Source organism: Suncus etruscus, chromosome 12 (genome assembly GCF_024139225.1).
Source record: "Suncus etruscus isolate mSunEtr1 chromosome 12, mSunEtr1.pri.cur, whole genome shotgun sequence".
In the NCBI taxonomy this organism is placed as follows: domain Eukaryota; kingdom Metazoa; phylum Chordata; class Mammalia; order Eulipotyphla; family Soricidae; genus Suncus; species Suncus etruscus.
In genome coordinates, this window is record NC_064859.1 from 91,500,438 (window position 1) to 91,527,985 (window position 27,548).

The window sequence follows — 27,548 nt, forward strand, 5'->3', positions numbered from 1 at the left end:
AAAAAAAAAAAAAAAAAAGAAGTAACTCTTTTGTTTTGTTTTGTTTTGTTTTGGGGTCACACCCGGCTCTACGCTCAGAAATCGCTCCTGGCAGGCTTGGGGAACCATATGGGATGCAGAGATTCAAACCACCGTCCTTCTGCATGCAAAGCAAATGTCCTACCTCTATTCTATCTCTTTGGCCCCGAAATGAGTAACTCTTAAAGATCAGATGGTCTGAGGACCCCAAAGAAGATGCTAATTGAAACTTGGATCAGTCAAGTCAGGTCTGAGGAAGTCAGAATAAAGACTTTGGGGTCAGTGAGATAGCACAGTGGTAGGGTGTTTGCCTTGCACGCTGCTGACCCAGCATGGACCTGGGTTCAATTCCTGGCATCCCATGTGGTCCCCCCAAGCTAGGAGCAATTTCTGAGTGCATGAGCAGCCAGGAGTAAACTCTGAGCACCGACAGGTGTGGCCCCCAAAAAAAGAATGAAGTCCTTGGGGCCAGAGTGATAGTATAATGGGTCAGGTGTTTGCCTTGCACCTGCCAACCTGGATTCAAAACCCTACATCAACATAGTGCCCCCAACATCACTAAAAGTGATCCCTAGCGCAGAGCATTGCTGGATCTGACCCAACACCCCCCACTTTTTTTTTTAATAATGAAGACTTTTGTCTTTGCTTTGACTCAGTCACCTCGAGAACGTGACCTTGCATCAGATTCTGTGCCAGAGGCTGAGGGGGCTGATGAATGGACAAAATTCCTGCCCACACAGGGCACAATGCTCTGTGGGATAGAGTGTAAACCAGGCTGGGTGTTGGTGAAAAGGAGGTTTGTAGGAAGTGGGCAAAGATGAACTCAAGGCATCCCTGGGTGGCAGGGCTGAGAGAGGCAATAAAAAATATCAGAAGTCATTTGCACCAAGAAAACAAAAGGGGAGCCAGAAAAGTGGTCAGAGAGCAATGGAGAACTGGCCAAGAGATATGCAGAAGGGGCCGGGCGGTGGCGCTGGAGGTAAGGTGCCTGCCTTGCCTGCGCTAGCCTAGGACGGACCGCGGTTCGATCCCCCGGCGTCCCATATGGTCCCCCAAGAAGCCAGGAGCAACTTCTGAGCGCATAGCCAGGAGTAACCCCTGAGCGTCACAGGGTGTGGCCCAAAAACCAAAAAAAAAAAAAAAAAAAAAAAAAGAGATATGCAGAAAAGTAGTTAGAAAAACTGAGGCGATCCGGCACAAGGCTTGGAACAGGGAATCTGGAAACATTCATAATCCAAGAGAAAACTAGTTAGAAAACTAGTTAGGAAACGGTTGTGAAGCCATTAGGACAGAAGGCGAAAAAGCCGCATATTTGCATTTTGCATTTTTGCAAATGCATCCTGGGAAGGGTGAGCTCGAATGGACCCAAATTGGGTAGCCCCTTTTGTCAACTAGGATTTCAGAGTAAATAAATGTACCAAGTTTCTGCAATGTCTCTCCACTGGGCCTGGAGGAAATGCAATGCGGCCACCAGAACCAGCATTTCCAGAAGAAGCTGCAAACCTGGGAGAGCAGGATGTCTGAGCTTGTCCCTGCTCCAAGTCAATGGCAAATACTATCATCAATGGAGATAAACTAAAATTCTTTCCACTAAAATTTGGTACAAGGTTGCCCTCTCTCTCTACTTCTATTCAACATGGTACTGGGAAGTGCTTGCCATAGCGATTAGGCAAGAAAAAGATATCAAGAGCATCCAGAAAGGTAAAGAAGAAGTCAAGCTCTCACTGTTTGCAGATGACATGATACTATATTTAAAAACCCTAAAGACTCTGTCAAAAAGCTTCTAGAAACAGTAGGTTCATATAGCAAAGTAGCAGGCTTCAAAATTAACATGCAAAAGTCAATTAATGGCCTTCTTATACACCAATAATGATAGAGAATAAATGGACCTTAGAAAAACAATCCTGGGGCCAAAGAAATATGGAGATAGGGTGTTTGCCTTGAATGCAGAAGGAAGGTGGTTCGAATCCCAGCATCCCATATGGTCCCCCCAGCCTGCCAGGAGTGATTTCTGAGTATAGAGCCAGGAAGCCAGGAGTAACCCCTGAGTGTTGCCGGGTGTGATCTCCCCCCTCTCCCCCCCCAAAAAAAACAATCCCAGGGCTGGAGAGATAGCGTGGAGATAGGGCACTTGCCTTGCCTTGCATACAGAAGGATGGTGGTTCAAATCCCTGCATCCCATATGGTCCCCCAGGCCTGCCAGGAGCAATTTCTGAGTGTAGAGTCAGGAGTAACTCCTGAGCACTACCGGGTGTGACCCAAAAACAAAGCAAAACAAAAATCCCATTCACACGAGTGTCCCACAAACTCAAATATCTTGGGGTCAACTTAACGAAAGAATAGAAGAACCTATACAAAAAAAAAAAAAACTACAAAAGCCTGCTTCAAGAAATAAGAGAAGAAGGGACACAAGGAAATGGAGACACATACCCTGCTCATGGATTGACAGGATTAATAGTATCATTAAAATGACAATACTACCAAACAGTCGTATGAACATTAAGTAGAAACAAAAAAATGATCAGACTTAAAACATCAAATCCAAAGTCAACGACACCAGAATCGATACCCAATCTACAACAAGCTAGACACAGAGGGAACCACTTATACTAGCAGCCCGGGAATGGGGAGGGGTACAGAAGGGGGATGTGGGATGCATGCTGGGAACAGGAGGAGGGAGGATAACATAGGTGGTGGGAATGCCCCTGATTCAATGTCACTAAGTACCTAAAATATTACTGTGAAAGATTTGTAATCCACTTTGGTCAAAATAAAAATTCTTATTAAAAAAATAGAAAAAAATGGCAACACTCCCCAAAACATTGTACAGATTTAATGCAATCCAGAAGGGAAGGGATGAACATCCCGCTTGCATCTTCCATCTTTCATCATCCATCATCTGGTAGCTGGGTTGTTCGCCAGCGCCCAGGAAATTGTTACCTTGTTGCTAGGGGCGAGCGGAAGAGGCGGATCCACGTTGCCATAGCAACGGACCGAGCGTGTTTCCCAGGGTACCACCGTCCGTTTCCGAGCCGCAATCGGCTCTCCGAGTTGCCGTGGCAACGGGGCGGGGGGAGCGGCTGCTCCGTTGCCGGGCAACGGCGGGCGCTGGCCCCGCCCCCTCGGACTGACAGCCGCGGCCGCACCGCGCATGCGCACTGCTCTCTTCCCCTCCCGCAGTCTCGGTGCGTTGAAGCCGGGAGACCGCGGCGGCCTCGACTCAGACCCCTCCGCACCCCGGAGCCCCCCACTCCCACCCCGCCGTCCCGTCCGCTGCCCCCCCAGCAGCCTCCACCGGAGCCCCCCGTGAGCACTGTGAGTCCCAACCCCTGCGATCGGCCCCCCAGCGTCGCGGGGCTGAGTCAGCGGGAGGCCCCGGGCCCAGGCTGGGGGAGGGGGAGGGGAACCAGGCTCACCCCCAAATCCCCATCAGCACCCCCAGCTTGCACCGACACCCCCGGGCCGCCTCCCACCCTGCCATCGCTCCATCCTCCCTTTGGGGTGCTTTCCTTGCTGCCGGCCTTGCAGCCAGGCCTCCTTTCCCCACCCACCCCCAGCTCCCCTCTTTTCCTCCCTTCCTGCCCTGCTCACCCTCCAGACCCATCTGGGGGTCCTGTACCCCCAACTTGCAAACTGCTTCCCCTCCTCTTCTCTGTCCCTTTTTGCTTCCTTCTGTCTTTGGGGGCCTGACAGCTCAGCTCTGGCCTTCCTGGTTCTCTCCCACCTCCAGAATGACAGGCAGAGAGGAAGGGAGGCAGGAAAGGGGACAGGGGACACTGTGGCTTGCTCCAACCTTGGGGCTTCTTCTACCTCGTGCTCTACCTGGACCCATGGGATGGGTACGAATTGGATCGAATTGGGTAGCCCACTTTCGTTAACTAGGATTTCGGGGCAAATAAATGCACCAAGTTTCTGCAATGTCTCTGCTGGGCCTGAGGTTTGGCTGAGGATATTGGGGGTGACTGTTTGGTGGTGAATATCCCACCCCTCAGCCCCAGTGCAGGGCAGCTTCCAGTGTGCTGAGATGTTGTGACCTTTGGGCCAGGCCTGGGAAAGAGAGTCTGTCTGCATATCTGTCTGCCTGCCCATCAGTTGGTGGGAGTTGAAATTCCTGCACTTCCCTCGTGTTGTTGTGAATAATCGCCTGGGGAGTGTTGAGACCATCCTGAGTGTCTACTGTGCATATGCTGGGAGGTTGAGGCCTGTCCCATACCCTTAAATTCTGGCTGGCACCCAGCTGGGCGATGGCTTTGTCACAGGGCTCATGCCTAGAGCCAAGGAGTGCTGAAGTTGGTTCGTGTGACTCTCACCCCTGGCCCCCCACCCTATGTCCTGGGGTTCTGAGTCTTTGGGGGCACTGTCACCGGATAGGGGGTGTCTGGCAGAGCCCGACAATTCCCTGGTTTTGTCAGCTGCTAGTGCACCTGCTCGTCTTGCATTCTCCAATCCTGGAAGAGATGGTGATCAAAACTGTTTTCTTTTCCCATCGGAAATGGAGCTAAAGTTTAAGTGGGTGCCCCAGAAGTAAACATGCCTGGACTCAGGACTCTCCAGTATTGTGCCAACTTCTTCTTCTTCTTCTTCTTCTTCTCTCTCTCTCTCTCTCTCTCTCTCTCTCTCTCTCTCTCTCTTTCTCTTCTCTCTTCCTCTCTCCCTCCCTCCCTCTCCACACACACACTTTAGTTTCCAGATTTCTCTGGACTCTTAAAAATCATGTGTCAATCTCCAGTTCACCTATAATAGGACTTTGGCCGCCAAAGGAAGGGGTGAGCCACTGCTGGAAATTCAGGCAAAGGCACCCCGAATTTGGAATTTCTGACCTCTGCCACTCAGAGAGGGAACAACTTCACTCCTGAAACTGTGCTCAATCATGGCCCGTTGGCAGCCTCCTCGGAGCCCCACCCTGCCCCCATGCCCATCAGATAAGTTTACAGCAGCGAAGACGGCTGTCGCCCTAGTTTTAAACATAGAGATGAGGTGGGGGGGGGACTGCCACCCCCCCCACCAAGCAGCCGAGTGCCGTGTCTTGGGGTGTTGGATGCCAGTCTGGGGTTTGGCATGATGCACCTGCTGGTGGGCAGCGGGAATGGTGGGCCCAAGATTCGCATTCCTTGGGGCAGACAGCTGTGCCCGAGAGCTGCTCCTCCTGGCAGGAGTGTATTTTGGGAATCAGCGATAGGGACGGGGCTGGAGGGCTGTGAATGAAGAAGCAGAAAATGTGTCAGGGCTGGCTAGGAGGGGAGGGCGAGGAGACTGCACCCTTGTCGGGGTGTGCTGTGGGCTAGTTCTCTTGCCGGCCACTCTGCGGTTTTTGTGTGGGTGAACTTGCCTTTGAAATCCAGCCTGGTTTTTTACAAGGTACTGCTGGAATGCTTTTCAAAGCGCCACGCTTGGGAAACGAGCGTTTGCTGGGTCTCAGCCCCTGTCCGTCCAGCTGTCACTGAAGCTAATTCTGCAGATGGGTGGTGGTGGAAGAGAGGGCAAGGACTTGAACTAAGTTAGAATGACATCTGTGTCACCTGTGTTGTGGTTTTGTGGACCCGCCTTTCTGTGATCCTCAGACATACCCACCACTTATCAACAGCTTTCAGGTCAACTCATTTCTTGCCACCTGCCCTGGTCAAAATACACACCTCGATTCCCAGGGGTGGCCTCATCTTGGAAACTTTAGAACAGCCCGGAAGTGGCAAAGTGTAAAACAGGGATTTGTTGTGCCTAAGAAGAATGATCCCTATGGGCTGGAGAGATAGCATGAAGGTAAGGTGTTTGCCTTGCATGCAGAAGGACAGTGGTTCGAATCCCGGCATCCCATATGGTCCCCTGAGCCTGCCAGGAGCGATTTCTGAGTGTAAAGCCAGGAGTAACCCCTGAGATCCACTGGGTGTGACCCAAAAACCAAAAAAAAAAAAAAAAAAAGAAGAAGAAGAAGAAGAAGAAAAAGGATGGGAACAGACCTGCTAAGTCCGTCCCACGATCCAGCTTACTGGGTCAGTCATATTTGCAGGACATGTTTGTATGTCATGTTTGGTGCTCGGCAACTGAACACAGGAATGTTTTAGGTGGACATCTAACCCAGAGCCTAAAAATGGCACCTTCCAGAAACCCAGCCAACTGGCAAACATTTTATTTACCTGAAATTACCCAGGTAACATCTTTCAGAAGCTGAGCGGGACATTGTGATTGTTTTTCTAAAGCAGTGGCAGCAGCCCTGATTGGTTCACACATTTACAAAGATCCCAAAGCATGTGTCATGCTCCCCAACAGCGCCCTTCCCTAAACCTCCACCTCCTCAACATACACAAGGGATGTGAGAAGTGGAAAGGACTTAAGATGATGGAGTTCATTGTGTCCTCATTTCCAGATTTGGACATGAGACACCAAAAGTTAATGCCTTACCTGGGGGTCACCCAGCTAATGCAGGCGTGAACATGGGGGCACTGTCCCCCCCCCTCGAGAATGAATGTGGCGGCTGCTCATGGCCAAGTCAAGATTAGAACCCAAGTTTCCAGATGAGAGCCGGCATTGGCATCCACAGCATCACTATTGCCTCATCCCTCCGATTCGATATTCCAGAGGGTTTAATAAAAGTAATTTAGCGGCCTGTAATTAGCCCTGTAGACAAGACATTGCTTTATTGTCTGAGCTGTTGCAAAGCCAGGCGAAAATTCAGTGTCACACGGTCTAATTAAATATTTATTCTTGCCGCCTTAAAAATAATAATTGGGGACTGGAGAGATAGCATGGAGGTAGGGTGTTTGCTTTGCATGCAGAATGATGGTGTTCAAATCCCGGCATCCCATATGGTTCCCCTGAGCCTGCCAGGAGCAATTTCTGAGCGTTGAGCCAGGAGTAACCCCTAAGCGCTGCCAGGTGTGACCCAAAAACCAATAATAATAATAATAATAATAATAATAATAATAATAATAATAATAATTGGTCCTCCCCCATTCTGACTTGTGGAAGGTTCTGCTTCTTTTGATTCACATCACCCCACACTCAGCAGGTGCCAAACTGGGCTCCGAAGCTTCCTCTGCTGGGCACCTCTGAGGGTACTCGCTGCCTTCCAGAAAGCAGAGTCCAGGACACTGACTGAGGTGAGAGGAGGAGCCAGTGCTGGTGGAAGCCCCTGGCTTATCTTCCAGTTGCCAGAGGCCACTCTTGTACTTGGACTTCTTGGGGAAGGGCCTAGGAAAGCAGGTGGACAAGGGCTTTGAGCTTGGCCTTTCTGCAGTTGCTCTTCCCGGCTCATCGGCCTGAGTCAGTGCTGGCCCTTGAGCCTGGAATGAAAAGTCTGTTCCCCCAAGGGGCCGCAAGGATCAGCTGAAAACTGAGGTGTCAGGTCAGAAGAGGTGGCGATTGTTATTTTAGTTCACTAGGGTATAAACTGAAAAAAAAAAATGTTTGCCAAATGCAGCTGTGACTTCACCCATCCTGGACCTTCATTCAGGTCTTCTTTGGCAGCCCTATTCGTCTGTGTCTGTCTGTCGGTCTGTCTGTCTCTCCTGTCTCTTTTTTTCTTTCTTTTCATTTTTTCTATCTACACACACACACCACACACACACACACACACACACACACACACACACACACACACACACGACTGGGGCCATGAAACCCTGTCCCTGACAAAGGTATTCAGAGTGCCCACATCCACATCAGAGCATCTGAAATGCCCCTTTGTCTGCATGTGTTCGGCTGACCTGGTTATCTGAAAGACTGAGTGAGCAGGCCAGCCCAGCAGTGACTTGGAGAGACCTGGCTGTGAGTGCTTACGGGAGGGGAGGCGCAGCCAGTCCGGAGCCTTCTCATCTTCATCTGCAGAAAGAAGCAGAAAACCTGCAGAAAACCTCCTGCCCCGTAGTAGTGACTTTACACCTCTGTGACCGGGGAGACCTAGAGGGCCTGGGCCAGGAGCTGTCTGTTGGCTTAGGGAGGAGGAGAAGGAAGCATAAAGGGAAGTCATTTGGGACGGTAATTGTCCCAGATAGGATCAAGGCAGAGACTGCCACGTAATTAAGGGGGCCGGCAGGTCATGCACATGGGACAACACAAATGACTCAGTTCCTGTAAATTTCACTGGGCAGTGAGCCACGGGGAGACATGTCTGAAGACCGGAAAGGCTGGGCCCCAAAGCATCCAGCAGGGATGGATGGCACTTGCATTGCCACAGTACCTCGGAGAAGACTCTTGCTTTGCAGGCAGCCTATCCTGATTCAGTCCCTGGCACCAACACTTTACATGGTCTCCAGGAGTGATCCTTGAGCACCACTGAGTGTGACCCAAAAACCAAAACCCAAAACCAAAAAAAAAAAAGGCAAATGCAACTCTGAGATGTTAGTTTTGGGGTGTGGAAGATAGTCAAGGAAACTCAAAGGAGAACTTTGACTTGACTGCTTTTGAGATGGATGATTACAAGACGTCTAGACGCTTTTGTCGTTTAATTAAGACCTTTGCAATTACAAAGGTTGTTTTCTATAGAGGCATTTGGTCAAGAAAATATGATTGTCTTTACCCTTCTGGGTTAGTACTTCTTCTCTCTGGCACCCCACCTTGTACCCAGCCAGGCTCAGATGGGAGGTAGGACCTTCTGCAGCTGCTGATTTCTGGCAGCACCAGGGAATCCCCATCACAACATTCCGTACCTCCTCTTCCCAGTTTTTGCATCTCTCTGTCTCTTAACCAGTTGATGTAATCATCACTATGCCAAACAGCTAGTTTAATTTTTAGTTATTGACCAAAAAGGCCTTTAACCTTTATGGGAAGGATATATCCCTTTCTTTCTTTGGGTTGGTGAAGTTTGAGGCCACACCTGGCAGGATTGAGAGTTCTGTACTCAGGGATCACTCCTGGCAGGGCTTGGGAGACCATACAGGGTGCCAGGAATCAAACCTGGATATACTGTGTGCAAGGGAAACTCCTTACTTATCACTCCAACCACACAAGATAAAAATCTGTAAACACAATCTTTTATTCCAACAATTCCCAACAGTTTTTATCACTTAGAACTTTTTCTCCAGAATTCAAAGCATGAAGAATCGACTTGTTTATGTTTTTGTTTCATTTGGAGTCGAACCTGGCAGTGCCCAGCGGGTGCTCCCAGCTGAGTGATCCATCAGGGCTGGCTCCAGATGGTGATCAGAGGACCCTAGGATGCAGGGACTGAATTTGGGTCTCCTGCATGCAAAACATATATTCCTGCCTGCCTGCTGCACTAGCTCTCTGTATCTCTCTGGACCTACTTACAGTTATTGACTCATTATATTGACTACTTGAGATCCTTACATTTTAGGACTGTCTTATATTTTAACTTTTTGTTTTTATGATTTTTTTTTTTTTTTTTTTTGCTTTGGGACCATACCTGGTACTGCTCAGGGCTTATTCTTGGTTCTGCATTCAAAAATTGCTCCTGGCTGTGCTCAGGGGTGTTCCAGGGATTAAACCTGGCCACATGCAAGGCGGATACCCTACCCTCTGAACTGTCTCTCCAACCTTCAGCCACCTTCTTTGTTTGTTTGTTTGTTTTTTGTTTTTGTTTTTGGTCACATTCGGTGGTGCTCTGGGATTACTCCTGGCTCTGTGCTCAGAAATCACCCCTGACAAGCTCTGGGTACCATATGGGATGCCAGGATTCAAACCACCGTTTGGCCTATGTTGGTTGCGTTCAAGGAAAACAAACACATTACCACTGTGCATTGCTCTGGCCCCTCACCTGCTCTTTATTGACCTCAGAAGCCTTGGAAGAAACCCCAGAACCTACATGCTCTTGGTGAGGGGCTGCGTTCTAGATCAGAGCTGACCATGAGCCACATTTGCATCCAGCAATTTATTAACTTCTTTTCTTGGGAAACAGGCAGATGCTGTCACAGTGTTGGATGTGACTGTGCTTTGGGGCTTCTTCTAGAGTGATCTGTGGCTGCTGGTCACATGTGCTACTTTTTCCTGACCGATGACACATGCGCACTTGGACAAGTGCTGGTCCCGGAGTCTAGCTGGGCCATGCTGAGTAACCCACATGTCATCACCCAGCCTTCCCTTGGGCCAAGAGGACACTGTGAACCCCCACTTGGCCTCAGTTGGGGAGACCTCCTGTGGCCAAGAAGGACTGTTCCTCTAGGCAGAATTGAGTAGGCCTGCGCCCCACCCTCCAACTCTTATTCCACTGACATATTTCCCACCGACCACACAGGTCTGGCCAAGGGTCCTTAGTCAACTCACACAACTCTGCAGCCCACCCAGCATCTCTGCTTGGAGTTATGGATGCTTCCTGAGCTAGGAATAGATAGGCATTTGGCCTATGTAGAGTGTGCAATACCATGCTTATTTCCTTGGCAATGTTTTCACATGTTGAGCCACACTCCACTTGTGTGATTTTTTTCACATCTGCCCAGAAGTCTTGACAATCTACTTTAAAAAAAAAAAAAAAAAAAAGCCTTCGGGTTGCAGAGATAGCATGGAGATAGGGCATTTGCCTTGCATGCAGAAGGACAGTGGTTCGAATCCTGGCATCCCATATGGTCCCCCAAGCCTGCCAAGAGCATTTCTGAGCGTAGAGTAACCCCTGAGTGCTGCCAGGTATGACCCAAAAACAAAACAAATCAAAACAAAAAAACCTTCAAAAGGCATAGATCCTTTGATCAAAAATTCCCATTCTCGGGGGCTGGATAGATAGCATAGTGGTAGGACGTTTACCTTGTACATGGCCAACTCAGGACTGACAGTGGTTTGATTCCTGGCATCCCGTATGGTCCCCTGAGTCTGCCAGGAATGACTTCTTAGCGCAGAGCCAGGAGTAACCCCTGGATGCTCCCAGGTGTGACCCCCCCAAAAAAAAAGAAAAGAAAAACAGGAAAAAGAAAGAAATTACCTTTCTTGGAATACTTAGGAAGTCAGCAATGTATCTAAAAATAGAGGTAGAAGCAATTTTCTAAATTAAGGAAAAATTAGGGGCTGGAGAAATAATATAAAGCAAGAAGGATACTTGCCTTGCATGTGGCTGACCCTGGTTCAGTCCCCGGCATCCTATATTATCCACAGAGCACCACCAGGAGTAAATCCTGAGTGCAAGCCAGGAGTAGAACTCTGGAGCATCTCCAGGCCACCAACTAAATAAAAATAAATAAATGGAATATTTTTGGGGTGAGGATGTGGGCCCTGCCTGGTAATTCTGGCTTAGGGATTCTGGCATTGTTCAGGAGGATCGCATGCAGTTTCAGGAATCAACCCAGGCTTGTCTGTGTGAACAGCAAGAGCTTTGAGCCCCAAACTATCTTTCTGGTCCTGCGGGCGACATTATTTAATTTTGTATGGGGCTGGGAGTGAATTTGGATGCAGCTGGCAGTGCTCGGGGGCTACTCTTGACTCTGTTCTCAGGTATAACTCCAGGAGGGGCCCCAGGACCATGTATGGGACCGTATCTATGCATCGCCCAGATCAGCTGCATGCAAGGCATGACTTCGTTTTTTCCCTTAGAACTGAATGTTGAATATTGTTGGGGTGTTACTGTGAGGCCTGCGCCTTCAAAACTGCCTCAAAATGACTCCATCTTTCCCAGCACAACAGTCTCCACTTCAGTACGATAGTTAAAAAGAAATCAGCCAAATAAAATGTTTATGTCTCTGCATAGTTTTAAGCTCAGGGGAAGGCTTCCGGAAAATGTCCTTCACCACAGGACCGACTCTGCTCTCTCCGGAGCTGGGTTTGATTTGGGGCTCGTTTCAGTGGTTTTGTTTTATTTGGCCTTGCCTGGGGGGAGATGGACCGAACCCAGGTCTCATGCATGCAAGGCATGTGCTTTGCCACTGGGCTGCAATACATCCTGTGTCCCGGAGCTCGGTTCAGTTTAGCTCTGTTTGCTTGTTTGATTCTGATTAGGAGGGGCCATTATCTGGCGGTGCCCTATTTCTGGCAAAGTACAGATCATCGATGGGGTGCCCTCCTGGTACTGTTCAGGGACTCTTCCTGCTTCAGTGTTCAGTCTGTCTTGGCAGTAGGGGCCTCCTGCAGGCCTGCTGCAACTCTGAGCTTGCATTTGGCCACCAAATGTCCCTGTTTGGAGGGGCCCTGTTTGGAGAAGGGTTTTCCACATTTTCTGCACTCTCTGGCGTCTCCGGGGCCTCCTTGGAGACTATCCCTTAGGGCTGGCGGGGGGAATGACAGCCCCTCTCACCATCTGCCTTGAAATCTGCCCATCTGCTATAGCCGCTCCCTTGCCCTTGGCCAGATTCCGCTCAGATCATCAACCCCTCAGCTCTTTGCTCCTGAGACAGGGAGTGTTGGGTGCCCACCAGAGGCCCGTGCCAGGCAGAAAGATCTCTTGTCTCGGCCAGACAGGCCAGGCAATCCCTCTGTGCACCCCCGGACCCTAGAATTGCTGAAAAGACACCCGGTCAGGCTGCATCCCTCACCCCATCTTTCCTATCCCCAGTCCCTGCCATGGATCCGTCTGTTGGTCTGGCGCCTGCCACCCCTCACCAACACCAACCAGACTTAGAATTGATGTGCATCTGGCCTGGCTGGTGGATAAGCATTTGTCAGCAGGATGGACCCCTTCTTTCCCTTCCATAGATCTGATGGCCCACACCTCGACTTAGACCCCACGGAGTTGGTTGCTGGTCTTTATCCCTCCGCCTCTCTAAAAGCCTTCACTGTCTCTGGGGGGCTCTGCGGTCCTCTAAGTGGTGTTTGCTGCCTGGTGAGACACAAAATCTCAACCTGAGCCTGGCCTGCCCAGAGCGAAGCTGGGGAGATCTAGATGTCTAGATGTCCCTGGCTCTCCGCCAGGGAGTTTCCTTGGAGCTGGGTCTCCCCTAGTGTGACGGGATTGAAGCCACCCTCAATTCCTACCGCTTTCCTGTCCCTGCAGTTTCACACAAACTGAGTTCTCTCCTCTGACCCATTGGGTTTGGGGGTACGGTTCACAGCTGGGGCTCCTGGATTAGGCCTCTTCTGAGCTGGTGTGAGGCCAAGACCCACCTCCAACCCAGGGACAGAGGAGTGTGGTTACCAAACCCCTTCCCCAGAGTGCTGCATTTTTAGGTGCATGGGTCATTCCCCTCCATTCCACACCAGCCTGGGTACACAGTGAGGCCGCCCCAACCTCTGTACTGGCAGCCGTGGTCACCAGGAAAGAAAAGGCAATGAGGGGTTTGAGAAGTAATCCAGGGGTTCAGGTACTTGCCTTGCACTCCACTGACCCCTGGTTTTATACCCCATAGGATCCTCGAGCACAGAGATAGGAGTCTACCCTGAACACTGCTAGATAGAACCCAGGACCACCCCTGTAAAAAAAAAATAATGAGATTCAAGTCCCATCCCTGAGGAGACCAGTGTGGTTTTTTGTTTGTTTCTTTGTTTTTGGTTTTGAAACCATATCCGGTGGTGCTCAGGGATTATTCCTGGTTCTGCACTCAAAAATCGCTTTTGGCAGGCTCAGGGGACCATATGGGATGCCAAGGATCGAACCAGGGTCCATCCCGGGTTGGCTGCGTTCAAAGCAAATGCCCTACCACTGTGCTATCACTTTGGTCCCTGTTTTCTTGTTGTTTTGTTTTTGTTTGATTTGGTTTGGTTTTGGTTTTTGAGGAGACCATTGTGGAGGGTGGTGTGGCTGTGTGGAGTAGCCCACAGCTCCGACAAGGCACTGTATCGATATAAGACGCAGCGAGGAAACCTCAGGGAACATTCTGGAGTAGGAACAGAAAACAAAAGCTCCGCACATGTTCCTGACGAGACTGGGGCCTCCATCTTCAGTGGGGGGACTCACATATGTGGGGGACTCCTGCCCCCCACAGTAGTGACCAAGACAGCAAGGTCTGCCTGTCTCTGTGGAACAGAACCTCTGAGGGCCTGAGGGGTGAGAAAGCCTGATGGATATCCTGAATTTGCCTTAAGGCAGGGGTCTCAAACTCGGCCCTCGGTACAACATTTTGTGGTCCATGGCCGGCCTTCAAATATCATGGTATTCGTGATTATTCGCTTACCGAATAATCGCAATAAAAATTGCATCAGTAAGAAAAAATATCGCATTAAACATTCGCATGCCCCAAGCAGTTGTGTTCGGGGTATGCAAATGTTTAATGCGATTTTTTGTGATTTTTTTCTTACTAATGCGATTTTTTATTTCGAATATTCAGTAAGTGAAATCCCTTATGCGGCCCTGCCTCACCCCGACTTTGCCTCCTGCAGCCCCCAGGTAAATTGAGTTTGAAACCCCTGCCTTAAGAGGTACAGGCTCTGAGGAGCCTTTAGAGCTTAGCCCAGAGCATCTGTGAGATGATCTGGGAGAGCACATGGAGGCCCCTCAGCAGGTCGCACTGGCCACAGCCCTCGCCTGTGCTCTGGCAGGGAGTTTACCATGGCGCTGTGCCATCACTCAGAAACGGGGAGAGGGTAGTTCTCCCCAGAGCAACGGCAGGAATCCTAGGAGCAGAGGGGGAGAGAAAGGTGGCCCTACAATTCAGGACTGGGCAGAGCCAGGATGTCTGTGTGGGGCTCCCTCTAGCTGGTTGAATCAGCTTGAAAGGCTTGTCCTGAAGAAAATCATGCTGGTTGCAGGGGTCAGTCCAAACACCAGAGAGCAAGCCAGATGGCACAGGGCTTGGGGAATTGGCAGAGAGAGACAGGGCTAGTGACCGGTGACCAGAGAAGGAGACTGGGCCAAAGAGCACAGCCAGGACCCCAAGAAACCCGGCTCTTCCTGCAGGCTGTCTCTGTCTGAAGCACTGTCCCTGTGCTCTGTAGATCCTTCCTGCCACTGCTCAGGGACCCCCAGCCTGCTGGCTGTTGTTCATTAGTGTGCAGTCGGGGCTCCCAGGTGCTGACTTCAGAGCTGAGTGTCTCTGCTCGGCACATCCCCAGGAGTCACTGTTTTCCTTTCGTGGGCCACTTCTTCGGGCCAAACCCTCCAGGGTCTCTGTAGAGGCAGAGGGATTGCAGTGTGTGGGCAGGGGTCATAGGGCACATTTGATGCTTGTGTGCACTGTAAGGTCACCCTGCAGTAAGGCTGCCATGTCCATCACCTCCCGCAGAGTTGAGCATCTGCTCTCAGGTGAGATTTTCAAGATCCACTCTCTTGGGCAATTTTAAATAGACACTACAGGTTCTGGAGCCATAGCACAGCAATAGGGCATTTGCCTTGCACGCTGCTGACCCGGGACAGACTTGGTTCGGTCCCCAGCATCTCATATGGTCCCCCAAGCCTGACAGGAGTGACTTCTGAGTGCAGAGCCAGGAATAATCCCTGAGCACTGCCAGGTGTGGCCCAAAAACAAAAACAAAAAAACAAACAAACAAACAAAAAAATCAAATAGACACCACAGGTCCAGAGATAGGATACCAAAAGAAGGGTCTTTCTTTGCACATGGTCCCTGGCACCTCATACGGTTTTCTGAGCAGAGCCAGGAGTGAACCTTGAACACAGCCGGGTATATCACTACCACCCCTAAAAAAAAAAAAAAGGATTAAACAAAAAGACAAGAAGTTGTCATTAGCTGTGGTCCCTGCCATAGGCTTTACTCCTAGGACTTACTTTGTAACAAGAAACATGATTTTTTTTTTTTGATCCCCTGTGCCACTTCATTCCTCTCTTCTCTATTAGTTCAGTGCTTTTAGGTTCCCCCAGTATTTGCCTTTCTCTGATGAGTGGGTGAGTTGCCCTCCCAGTCAGGTCAGGCTATTGCAGATGGTAGATCTTTCCTTGTATTTTTTTTGGTCATTTTTAATTATAACACTGATATACCAAGTTGTTCATAATACTCTTTGTTTTTTGTTTTTTTGGTTTTTTTTTGGGGGGGGAGCCACACCCCTGGGTCTGAGCTCAGAAATCCCAGCAGGCTCAGGGGACCATATGGGATGCTGAGGATCGAACCCAGGTTTGTCCTGATTGGCAGCATGCAAGGCAAACATCATACCACTGTGCTTTCACTCCAGAACCCCACAATATTCTCGTTTCAGATATTAAATGGTCCAACACACCAATTCTATCATGTGTAATCTTCCCTCCACTGATGCCCCTACTTTCCCACCCACTGCCCCAGCCTGCCCCCAGGCAGACAAAATCAAACTTACTTTATACTGTTTGTTACAACACAAAGGCAAATGGAATCACAAAAATCTAGAACATTGAGGGTTAATTTTAAATGATTGTTCTGTCTCTCCATGGTAGTTACTGAAGTCAGTTCTAACTCACTGAACTCAACTTTCCCATCAGATTTCCTGCGGTCCTACTGGACTGATACCACTATGAAATGTTGGAGACCAGGATTTATAGATCTATATTTGGTGGCCTGGCAGGTTGGTGAGATTGAGATGTAGAGCTGGGCCATTTCTGTTGGGGGGTGGAGGATGTAGTGCTGGGCTGTAGTTCATGCAGAAAGGGGAGTCTGTGCCCCCCCTTCTGAGAAGGCCCCAGATTACCTAGGAAGAGTCAGTGGTCATTATTTTTGTCTCAAGCTTAGTAGAGGAGCTGGGTCAGGAAGATGACCAGTTTCCGCTCTTTTTATGACTCAGCAATATTGCTCTGTAATCATACTCCTTTTTATTTGACATTCTGTTGTTAGTGACGCAGTTTCTTTGTCAACTCACCCATTGATGGACATGAAGGTCCTTTCCATGTGGTTGCTTAATTAGATATGCTTATATACTTTGCTCCCTAATGCGATCCTGTCAACAGCCAGCGGTGAGATTCTCACACTGATTTAGATGGATTCCTGATAAGGGATCTGAGTGTGTCCTATGACAGAAGACAAAGGAGGTACCTACCGGAGGAGCAGAGAGAATGGGAGAAGTGCTGGAGTGATCTGGGGTCACAAGTCACAGTGGTTTGGAGCAATAATCCAGGGCTCAGAGAGAAAGGGGGAAGTGGGAGTGATTTGGGGATCCAGGTGTCATCCCAGCTGGCTGTTTTGGGGGAACAGTACTCAGAGGCCATGCAGGGCTAGGGACCAAACCCAGGCCTCCAGTATACTAAGATGTGCACAAGCCCTTTGAGTCACTTCTTCAGCCCAGAAGACCCCAGAGAAAGGCAGCAATGCAGGGTTTGGGGGGACCCCTTTCCTATAAGACATAGAGAAAAGACAGGTCTCATAGGTGTCAATCAGCCCCCGTAAGAACTGGGCCCAGGCCTTTGGGAAATGAATTCAAGTCTGCATGCTGGGGAAGGAGCTGCCCAGCGTGAATCCTTAAACATGGATCTCAACTCCTCTGGCTGAGAAAGTTGGGGGAGAGAGCAGGATACCCATGTAAAGGGCCATGGCCTGGCATGGCACATTCTGGGCCAAGGTGTCTGGTGGCCATGGAGCAGCTGGCCACAAGTCAGAGGTAGAGGGAGGCACTGAGCATATATGACACCAGCTAGATGGGGACAGACCCAGGTCATGGAAATTCCAGGCCCAGTTAGGCTCAGATGCAGGTTTGCAAGACAAGGGAAGGCTGGGCAGGAAGGAGGATGTCCACAGAAGCAGGCTTTATGTCATTTGTTTACCTATTTATTTAAGGGTCTTTTGAGGGTCAGGGACACACACCCAGAAGTGCTAAGGGCTTACTCCTGTCTCTGTCCTTGGGGATCACTCCTGGTGGTGCTTGGGTACCTTAAACAGTGCTGCCTAACAAGAGTCCATTTGTGAAAGACAAATGCTTTTCCTCAGTCCCCAGATTTTGGGGGGGGGGAGCCACACCCAGTGACGCTCAGGGGTTACTCCTGGCTGTGTGCTCAGAAATCACTCCTGGCTTGGGGGACCATATGGGATATTGGGGGATCAAACTGCAGTCTATCCTAGGTGAGCGCGTGCAAGGCAAATGCCCTACCACTCGTACCATTGCTCCGGTCCTAGGTCCCCAGATTTATAACTTCCCAGTGCAAGAGCTGATTTCACTGTGACTGGTTTTTCTTTGTCTTCATATGAATCTGCATAATGAGAAATATTTAAACTAACGCATCTCAAGAGCAGGGTTGGGTGGAGTTGGTAGTTGAGATGATGCAGAAGAAGAAGTGGTCTCTGGGGTCAGAACCTTGAGGGTGCCCGTCAGGCCATCTCCGTGCATCGTTGCAGACTGGCCCCTGGTCCTCACCTTCCCATGAGCCATTGGTGTTTCCTCCCCAAGAAACCGGCCTTGCTACTTCTGCCTCTTCATCTCTGAAGTGCCTTTGTGGGGGCCTGGCTGTTACGGCTCCTGAGCTGTTCCTCTCAGGGCCTTCCAAGTGAAGTGTCTCCCTCAGCCCCCAGACCCACTGGGCCTTTGCCGGGCAGGAGTTTTGGGAGTTGAGGCTCGCACTAGGTCAACCTCTCTTGTCTCTTTCAAGCCCCTTTGTGCATTGGCACTTTCTGTCCAGGCAGCCCCACATCTCCCCTGCCTGGTCTTAGAACCCTGGTCTGATCCCTCTCTTCATGTCCTCAAAATCGCCTGCTCCTTACCCCAGACTTGACCCAATTCCCTTTGGTCATGGCTGTTATTTCACCTGCAGGATTCACACAAACTTCCTGCTGCATCATACAAGCCCTTTTTGCTGTCTCGGAATCAGAGCAGGAAGGTGGCCGAGGGAAGCCCCTGTAATGTCAGGTGCCCCCTTAGCACTGACACAGTGGCCCCCCTTTCTTCCAGGGCCTGCAGCTGGGTAACCCTCGCCTGGCTGCTTGGCGAAGGCTGTTCCAATGACGCTAGGACTTAGCTGGAGGCTGGCACTGTGCCCGTCTCTGCCAGGAAGGAGCAGCTTGCGGTGCAGGCCTGAAGCCAGGTGGGGTAGACGCTGGGTATTTTGTTTTGCATGCAAAAGCAGCCAGGCTCTTCTTAAACACAAGCTCCTGCCTTGTACTTTCTCTGCTCCTGGGCTGCCTGGGGAAGAAGCATCAGTAGAGAAAGAGGAAGGTGACGTCGGCTAGGCCGCAGAGCACTAAGGAACCTTGAACTCTGAGTTATGTGGCCTTGAGTAAACAAACCGGCCACATCACTGGGAGTCCAGTTTATTTTTCTGTCAAGTAAGGGATGCTGGCCTGTGCTCTGTCTTCTGGAATCTTCTTTCCTTCCCTCTGAACTCACATGTCTAGGTCTCCTTCCCTCTGGAATTGTGTGAGACACCTTCCCCCCACTCATACCAGGGGGGATTCCCATCACAGGGTTTGTTTTGTTTGTTTGTTTGTTTAATCACAGCACCCATCATTTACCAAGTTGTTTATAATAGAATTAGTTCCAGCACCAATTCTACCACCAGTGTCCCCCTCTCTCCACCAGCCTGCCCCCTGACTTGGCAGAATTATTACAAATCTATTTCACATTACTTGCTCTAACCAAACTTAAAGGAATAGCAAGTGGAATGATCCAAAAAGAAATCAATAAAAGTCTATTTGTGATGATTGATTGCTAAGTGATTTTAACTCATATAAATAAGATGTGAATTCATTACTGGAAGTGAGTCAACTCTTAGCAAGTAAGTAAACTTACTTGTTTTAATCTGGTAAAGCGTAACTGTGAGTTCGATGCTACTCATGCCACATGCTGGGAAGTTTGTCCTGTCCTTTAAAGGTGCTTTTGTTTTTGGGGTTTGGGCCACACCCAGCTCTAATCAGGGCTTAGTCCTGGTTCTGCACTCAGCAATCACTCTGGTGGGACTCGGGACCATGTGCAACTTGGGGATTGAACCCAGGTTGGCTGCATGCAGGGCAAATGCTATATCTGGCCAGTCCCTAGAGAACTTTTAATGCTTCTTGCAAAACTGGTTTTAAGGTTATGGATTCCCTAAACTGTTGCCTGTCCGTGAAGCTCTGCATTGTTCCCTTGAATCTGAATGATAATCTAGTTAGACTATTCCCAGTGAGTCTTCATTTCATTGGGTTTTTGTCCTGGCTCCCTCTGGCTCAGAGTCTCATTTGATAGATCTGCTGTGCATCTTATGGGCTTTCCTTTTAAAGTTCCTTTTTGGATCTTGCTGCTTTCAGTATTCTATCTTTGGATTTTGTTGCTGTTGTTATATTAATTTTGGGGTCACACTCAGTGATGCTCAGGGGTTACCATATCACTCTCTCTTCAGAAATCACTCCTGGCAGGCTCAGCGAATCATATGGGGTGCTGGGGATCGAACCTGGGTTTGGTGCATGCAAGGCAAACACCCTACCTGCTGTGCTAGCACTTGGGCACCAGGATTTTATTATTTTGAATACATTGTGTCTTAGACTTTTCCTACTTGAGTCATCTTCACTGAGACCTTTCAGGCCTCATGGAACTTGGTGCCTGTAACCAGCAGCTCTGGACAATCCTTATTGATGGTTTCTTTACCTGTTTTCTCTTCATCCCTTTGCCTTGTTCTTCAGGGTTCTGATGATTTCTATATTGTTCTTGAGCTCACCCCACAGTTCTCTGGTGTGCTGTTAATCCCCCCCCCAATATTCTCCACCTTCTGCTATTTCCTAGCAATATCCTCTTTCTCATCTTGGAATTCCTTAATCTTTTGCTCAGCCTTTTTTTCTTTCTATTTAGAACTTCTATTTTGTTTTATTTTATTTTGTTTGCTTGTTTGTTTCTTTTATTTTGGTTTGGTTTTTGGAACAACCCAGCAGCATTCAGGGGTTAACTCCTGAGCTCTGTGCTCAGAACTCACATATAGGACCATATAGGATGCCGGAAATTGAAACACATATAGGACCATATAGGATGCCGGAAATTGAACCTGAGTCTGTCCTGGGTCGGTCGCATGCAAAGCAAATGCCCTACCGCTGTGCTATCGCACTGGCCCCCCAGTCACTGTTTTTTGTTTAATAGCACCTACCATGTTCTTCATTCCTGTCATTTCTGATTGTAGTAGCTTTTTTTTTTGTTTTGTTTTGTTTTTGGGTCACACTGGGCAGTGCTCAGGAGTTACTCCTGGCTCTAGGTTCAGAAATCACTCCTGGCAGGCTCGGGGGACCATATGGGATGCTGGGATTTGAATCATCATCCTTCTGCATGCAAGGCAAATGCCTTACCTCCATGCTATCTCTCTGGCCCAGCTTTTTCATTTCTACTCTTGCATTTTCTTGTGCTTTGCTGACTACCGGGGCTAGAGTTTATTTGAACCTCTTGAACATCCTCATCATAGTGTCACCGAAGACACTGTCTGAGGATTTCCTGGTGTTATTTATGTCTTTGTAGATGTGCTTTTCACTCCTTGAGCTTGGTGAGCTTCTCTGTGTTTTCCCCAGTGGTTTTCTAGTGTTCTTCCATGCTGAGATAGGGGAGGGTGAATCTTTGTAGTTAGATCCCAGGAAGGTGCTGGGAGGTTAGGCTGGGACTGCTTTGTCTTCTCTGCCCGTCTTTACCAAGCAACAGGAAGAATAACTGTGAGCATGTAATTTGTTGTGTAAATCTGTGGAACAGCTACACAGTTCAGGAGTTGTTACCTGGTTCCATTTATAATGTCGAGTGTGGAGGTTAACCCTTCTGGGTTAGGCCAGAGATAAGTCTCACTTGGAATGGCAGAGCACCAGGCAGGAGGCTGTTTTTTGGTTTTGCCTTTGGGTTTTTGTTTGTTTGTTTGTTTGGTATTTTGGGGTCAAACCCAGTGGTACCCAGGGGTTACTCCTGACTCTGCACTCATAAGTCATTCCTGGCAGTCTCAGGGAACCAAATGGGATGCTGGGAATCAAACCACCATTCATCCTGTGTTGGCTGCGCGCAGGACAAACGCCCTACCGCTGTGCTATCTCTCTGGCTGACGGAAGGCTGGTTTTGTGTTTTGAGAGAGCTACTCCTAGCTAGATCCTTAGGGATCATGCCCATGTAGTGCCAGAGACTGAGCCCAGAACTGCTGCATGCCAGGTATGAGATCCTGCCTTGTTGTGGACTGCAGCCGTCAAAACCCTGCAAGTTCTATTTTATTCGTGACCCAAATAATTGAGATTTGTTTTTCTTGGTTTTGGGGCTACCCCCAGAGGTACTTAGGGGCTATTCCTAGCTCTGAGCCCAGGAGTGACTCTGCTGGTGCTCTGGTGATCGTACAGGTCCTGGAGACTCAAACTAGGGCCAGCCACACAAAAGGCAAGCATCTTAACCTCTGCCCTTATAGTTAACATGTCTGTAAGTGAAGGAACCAAAGTACATCAGAGGGCACAGCTCAGAGTAAGTGAGTTTGCTGACAGCTTGGTTGATGATATATGTCTGTGTGCGTGGGTTCGTATAGGCAGTGGACTGTACCATAAAATGGACTGGGAGGGGAGTGCGTTGTTTAAATCACTCCCCGCAGTGCTCAGGGACTGTTCCTGAGTTCTGGGGATAGAACTGGATATATCATGGCAAGCCCTTAACCCCTTAACTCTCTCCCCTCCCTGTAAACTTATTATTTTTTTACTAAAAGGAGAATTGCCATTTTTCCCATAAAACACTCTGCTCTGGAACTGTACCTCCCACACTGCTCATGTGCTTATAATGCTCTGGTTGTTTATCTCCATATTTTATTACTGTTTATCCGTTTTACCAGGTCACATGCTCTGTGGGTTGAGATCACTTCTGCTCACTCATCCGTGTAACCTGCCTGCAGGTGACACTCCACAGGGGACTGCTGAATGGGCGGGTGTGAGGGCCCTGAGCACAGTAAGGGAGAGTGCTACCTTTACATATGGAGGAGCTGGCGCCATGGCTGGGGGTCCCCCCACACTAGGGCCCATGGCAGACTGGCATACACACAATGCTCTGCGGGGCTCGGCTGGTCTTAGTTGAGGTGCCAGATCACGGTCATGGTGCCCACTGGGGCCACTGCACTTCCTGGCTGTGGCCCTTACTTGCTCATGCATCATTTTCAGTTGCAGTGTCTGGCTGGGAGTTGCGCCCCCCCTATTTTTGGTAACACCCCCACATCCCTGCTTGTGCCGAGGCCAGAATTCATCTGCAGTTCTGGGGATCATAAACAGAAGAGCTGCCAGGATCATGCTGGGCGTTGGGGGTGGGGGGGAACCCTAGAGGTTTCTACCTGTGACCATACACTGGCAGGGCGGGTGCTTTTCACCCCCTCCCTATTCCATGGGGTGCTGCATTTTTAATTAAGTCGAAATTCTCTCCACTTAGTTTTTCCAGTAATCTTGTTCAAGTCCCAGCAGGAGGTATGTGTGACAAATATTGTCCATTGCCCCTGACACCGATCCTCTTTGGTTTGGGGGTTTGCCCCCCAGGAACCCTGTTTCCGAGAGACTGAAATTCCAAGCCAGAGAACTCTGCTTGGAACTCCCCCTGGGAGGTCCCTTCACTGGCCAGTGACTGGCTTGAGATCAAAATAAAACTTGGTTGGAGTGCCTGGGACCCCTGACTGAGCCACCCAGGTTTGTGGAAGCATTTGGAGAGGCCAGGATAGCCCCTCTCTTTTGAGGACGCTCAGATTAGGGCCTTAAGAGCTTCACCACATCCCCCAAGGTCCTGCCAGATGCTCCTACCAGAAGCTTGAGAAGGGCAGAGACAAGAAAAGAGCTTCTCAGTGCTTTAAGTGTGCATTGACCCCCCCCCCCTTTGGCATTTCTAAGCAGGCCCTTGACCCCTGGTGACCAGAGATGGAGACAGGCCCACCTCAGTTCCAAGGTGAAGTTCTCCTGGAGGCTTCTGGATTCTGAGATGTTGAGATGGGGCTAGGGACATGTGGGGGAGGGAGATCTTCCCTGGCACTGCCTGCTGGGGCCTGAAGGGGCCTGTGAGAATGTCCCCACAGTCGTCGGTCTTGAAGCAGACACCTGTGCAGACAAGAGCCCCGGAGATGGGCCAGACAGTGAGTCACAGCAGGTGCCTGGACTGGGATTAAACGTGATGGGCAGGTTCATTGTACTGGGGAGTCATAGGGCCCACGGGGCATGTTAGAGCTCCCCAGAGTGGGTGTTGGTAGAAGAGAGAGCGAGGCACTGAAGGACATGGTTTGAGAGAACTTTCCTTCCAGAAGTTTCCTCGGGAGGTAGCAGCTGGATCTAGCCATGTGTGATGGGGGGTTGGCAGGACCTGAGACAGGTTGACTCTTTCTCAGGGGCCTCCCAAGCGACTCCCTTTTCACCCCTCACTCTGCCTGTCTCTCTTGCTCCCAGAAAAGAATGTTTTCTCCCTCAGAAATACATAATATTTCTTTCGTGGAGAGGATGCTAAGGCATTCATGACTAGTGTTTATTTTTATATTTATACATGAAAGGCCTGCTGACTTCAAAGAGGCCGAGTTAGGGCTACAGAAAAATATTCATGAGGGCCAGAGCAACAGCACGGCAGTAGGGCATTTACCTTGCATGTAGCCATCCAAGGATGTCGATCCCCTACATCCCATATGTTCCCCTGAGCCTGCCAGGAGCGATTTCTGAGTGCAGAACCAGGAGTAACCCCTGAGCACCTCTGGGTGTGTCCCCCCCCAAAAAAAAAATTAAAAAAATTAAAAAAAAACCAACATTATTTATCACCATTAAAAAGATCTACTTGCAAACACAGGTGTCTGTTTGGGGCAAGGTACCCAGGGTTGGAAGGAGAAGGAGAAGATTTTTATAAGGGAGAGCTGGTAGTCAGTGAAGGGATCTGAATGTTAGTGGAGGGTTAGGACAGAAATGTGAGAATTGTTGACCACTCCTAGACTTTTCCCAGTGAAGCAGCAGGCAAGGGAATTCCACCTGAAGTTCTGAGAAGGTAGGGAGAATGCCTCCAGACCCTGCCAAACTATTAGTGGCTTAATTTGACTTCAGCAATACTCTTTATAACAGAGACCTGTTACCTGAGTAACAAACTGTGTGTGTGTGTGTGTGTGTGTGTGCCCACAAGTATTCCAGGTCTTCCACATACATGTCTTCCCACTGAGCTGCACCCCCAACTTCTGCCTCTCTCTCTTTTCAAAAGCAGCAGTTCAGTGTTCCAGGGAGGCAGCTTAGCACCACAGAGATTCCTGAGCATTGCTGAGGCCAAGAAACTCCCAGCACTGCATGGTGACACCCGCCCCCCATTAAAAAAAAAACCTAACCAGCCAAAGAGATAGCTAAGGTAGCTCAGTTCTAGTGTGTCCCTCTGCCTCACATGTCTGAGGCCCCGGTTTCCCTAGGCACTCATCTACAACAATGAGGCAAGAAAAAAATCTGTCATCTGGGGCACCTCTGCAGACCATGTGCTCAGTGCCAACACCAGTATGGTTTGGGACCCACCCTGACGGGCTGTGGGGGACCCTCCTGGCTAGGATTTAATGCCAGGCCTTACAGCAGCAGCATTCTGTGCCTAGGGGGTGCATGGGCCCTCCTAGGAGACCGAAGCACAGGCTCTAGTGCCAGTTAGGGGGTGGCAGGGGACCCACATTACCACTCGCACCAACACCCTGGGCACCGTCATAGCTTCCCTGTAGAAAGTTGGCATGTTTCTCCCCCTGCGTGGTTCAAGTCCATTGCAGCATTCAGGGGTCCAGCCCAAAGGAAGGCTGAAGCTGTGTGAAAGGTTGGTGTGGGGGTCCATGGGGGACACAGTTGCTTCCCTCAAGCTCGCCCAACCTCAGCCAAGAGCAGGCAAGAGCTTGCTGCTTCCCAGCTGGGGCAAGAAACTCTGTAGGTTCCTCAACTGGGAGCCACTTGGAGGTCCCTCAAGATATTCCAGAGAGGCTCCAGGTAGAAATTAGGAAGTGAAGAGTCATAGCATGATAGTAGGACTGAAAACATGGGTAGAAATTAGATCAGAAGGGGTCAAGGGGCTAGGGGGAAACTCGTTGAGAAATAACTGATGTGAGCAAAGGTGTCTCCTGGTTTCCTGGGGCAGACTCACTCTAAAGCCTGGAGCTGTGCAGATCCCCAGCCCCAGCCAGAGCCACCCTTCTCTGGGCATCAGCTCAGCAGGGTGCTGGGCTGATCAGAGACACCCCCCCCCCAAAGAGCTAGGGCCTCCAACCAGAGTTCTACTTCCTGAGAGACATGGTGTCTGTCACACTCACTTCTTTGTTTTTTGGTTTTTGGGCCACACCAAGCAGCGCTCAGGGGTTACTCCTGGTTCTAAGCGCAGAAATCGCTTCTGGCCGGCTCAGGGGATCATATGAGGTACTGGGGATCAAACCCAGGTCAGCTGCGTGCAAGGCAAATCCCCTACTACTGTGTTATTTTTCCGGCCCCATGTTGCACACACTTCTGAGCAAACATGATCACACTTCACAGGAAACTTTCCCTGCTTTGTACCCTAGTTCAGGGAAGACTTAGGGACTAGACCAGCACCCCTGGGTTCTCTGCAGCACATTCCAGTAAGGGTGCCTGGAGCCACCTGGCCAGCTTCCCCTCCTCAGCCTTTTTTGGAAGCTGTGTGATCCCCTCAGTTGTCTCCCCATCCTACCAAGGCCAAGTCTTGGCTACATCTATGTATGAGACTGCAGAGCCCTTCCTGTCTATGAGGAAAGGCCCCAGGTAGGGTTGGGATGGTAGGGTTGGCACTCTGGGCATTGCCTGGGCCATTTGGGATATGATGAGCAGGACAGTGAGCCCCAGCTGCCTCCGTTTCCCTCCTAAGCCAGGTGACTGCCTGTTCCTAGTGCCCTATCATGAGGTCAGCACTGGGAGCACTTTAAACCTCCAGGATGAAAGATGGTATAAAGCTCCAAAGCAAGGTAAGCGTCCCCAGGACCACAGGAGATGGGAAGTGACAGCAGTGGAAGCATTGGGACACAGCTGCTGGGGGTGTTCTCTGGGCTTCTCAGCTGAGGGATAATGGACTCAGACCCATCAACCTCATGGGAGAAAGGGGAGGCCATGGTGGAGGCGAAGAGTCTTTGGGGTCACCAGCTGCCAAAATCAGAATCACAGGACTGGTACTGGGGCCTACCTATTTCTAGAACTGTTTCTAGAACTTTTCAAAGCAGATCTGAGGATGTGGGACAGTAGAGTGCTCCCAGAAGCTGTGTTTATCCTGACTGTCCCCTACTTCCTGCAACTCCACCTTCACCCACAGCACAGACCTTAGCTATTTGCTCTCCCTGCTCCCTACTCAGTGCTCTCCCTGCCCCAAACTTCCCCTAAGCCTCTAAGAGAGAGAGAGACAGAACACTTCTAGATAAATCGAAGAAGGAAGACAGTCCCAACATTTAGGCTCCGGTCCCTTTTTCCTTGCAGCCTGGCACAGCGTGGACAGATACCTAATGGGGAAAAACTTTTCTCCCTGCACCCTGGATCTGCGTCATGACTTTGAATCTCCTTGTATGAACGTTTCTCATTCAGTGACGGCCTTGCCCAGGCAGTCCATGCTCTAGATGCGGTGATCATTGTGTCTCCCTGAGACTCACCGTGCATGTTATATATCAGGGACCTCATCCTGCCAGGCACTGGGCCCAGTGCTGCATCTTGAACTTCAGAGGCCAGAGAGGCTGGACTGTGCACCAGATGGATGACCAGGCCTGTTGATCACTTAGCCTGTGGCCCCCAGAGGAAGGACAGGTATAAGAACTAAGATTTCCCCCCACTAGACTAAGATGAGCCCAAACCCTAGTCAAGTGTACTTTTCCACTTCCAGCTGAAAGCAGAGAAAGAGTTAACTCAGAAATAAAAACAAAGTTGGTGCCCTCTAGGAATAAGGAACTAGGGGTTGAATGAGCTTGGAATGTTCTA

The 27,548-nt window shown here is 49.8% G+C and overlaps 1 protein-coding gene across 2 annotated transcripts in view; it reads left to right on the forward strand.

The window, feature by feature from the left end:
* The first annotated feature begins 3,198 nt into the window (after window positions 1–3,198).
* The window catches only part of MAPRE3 (microtubule associated protein RP/EB family member 3), a 59,947-nt gene continuing 35,597 nt past the window's right edge, over window positions 3,199–27,548 (forward strand). For both annotated transcript variants that reach the window (XM_049784490.1, XM_049784491.1), the window contains exon 1: window positions 3,199–3,333. The gene's annotated coding sequence lies outside the window, so the exon portion shown is untranslated. The remainder of the gene's footprint in view (window positions 3,334–27,548) is intronic.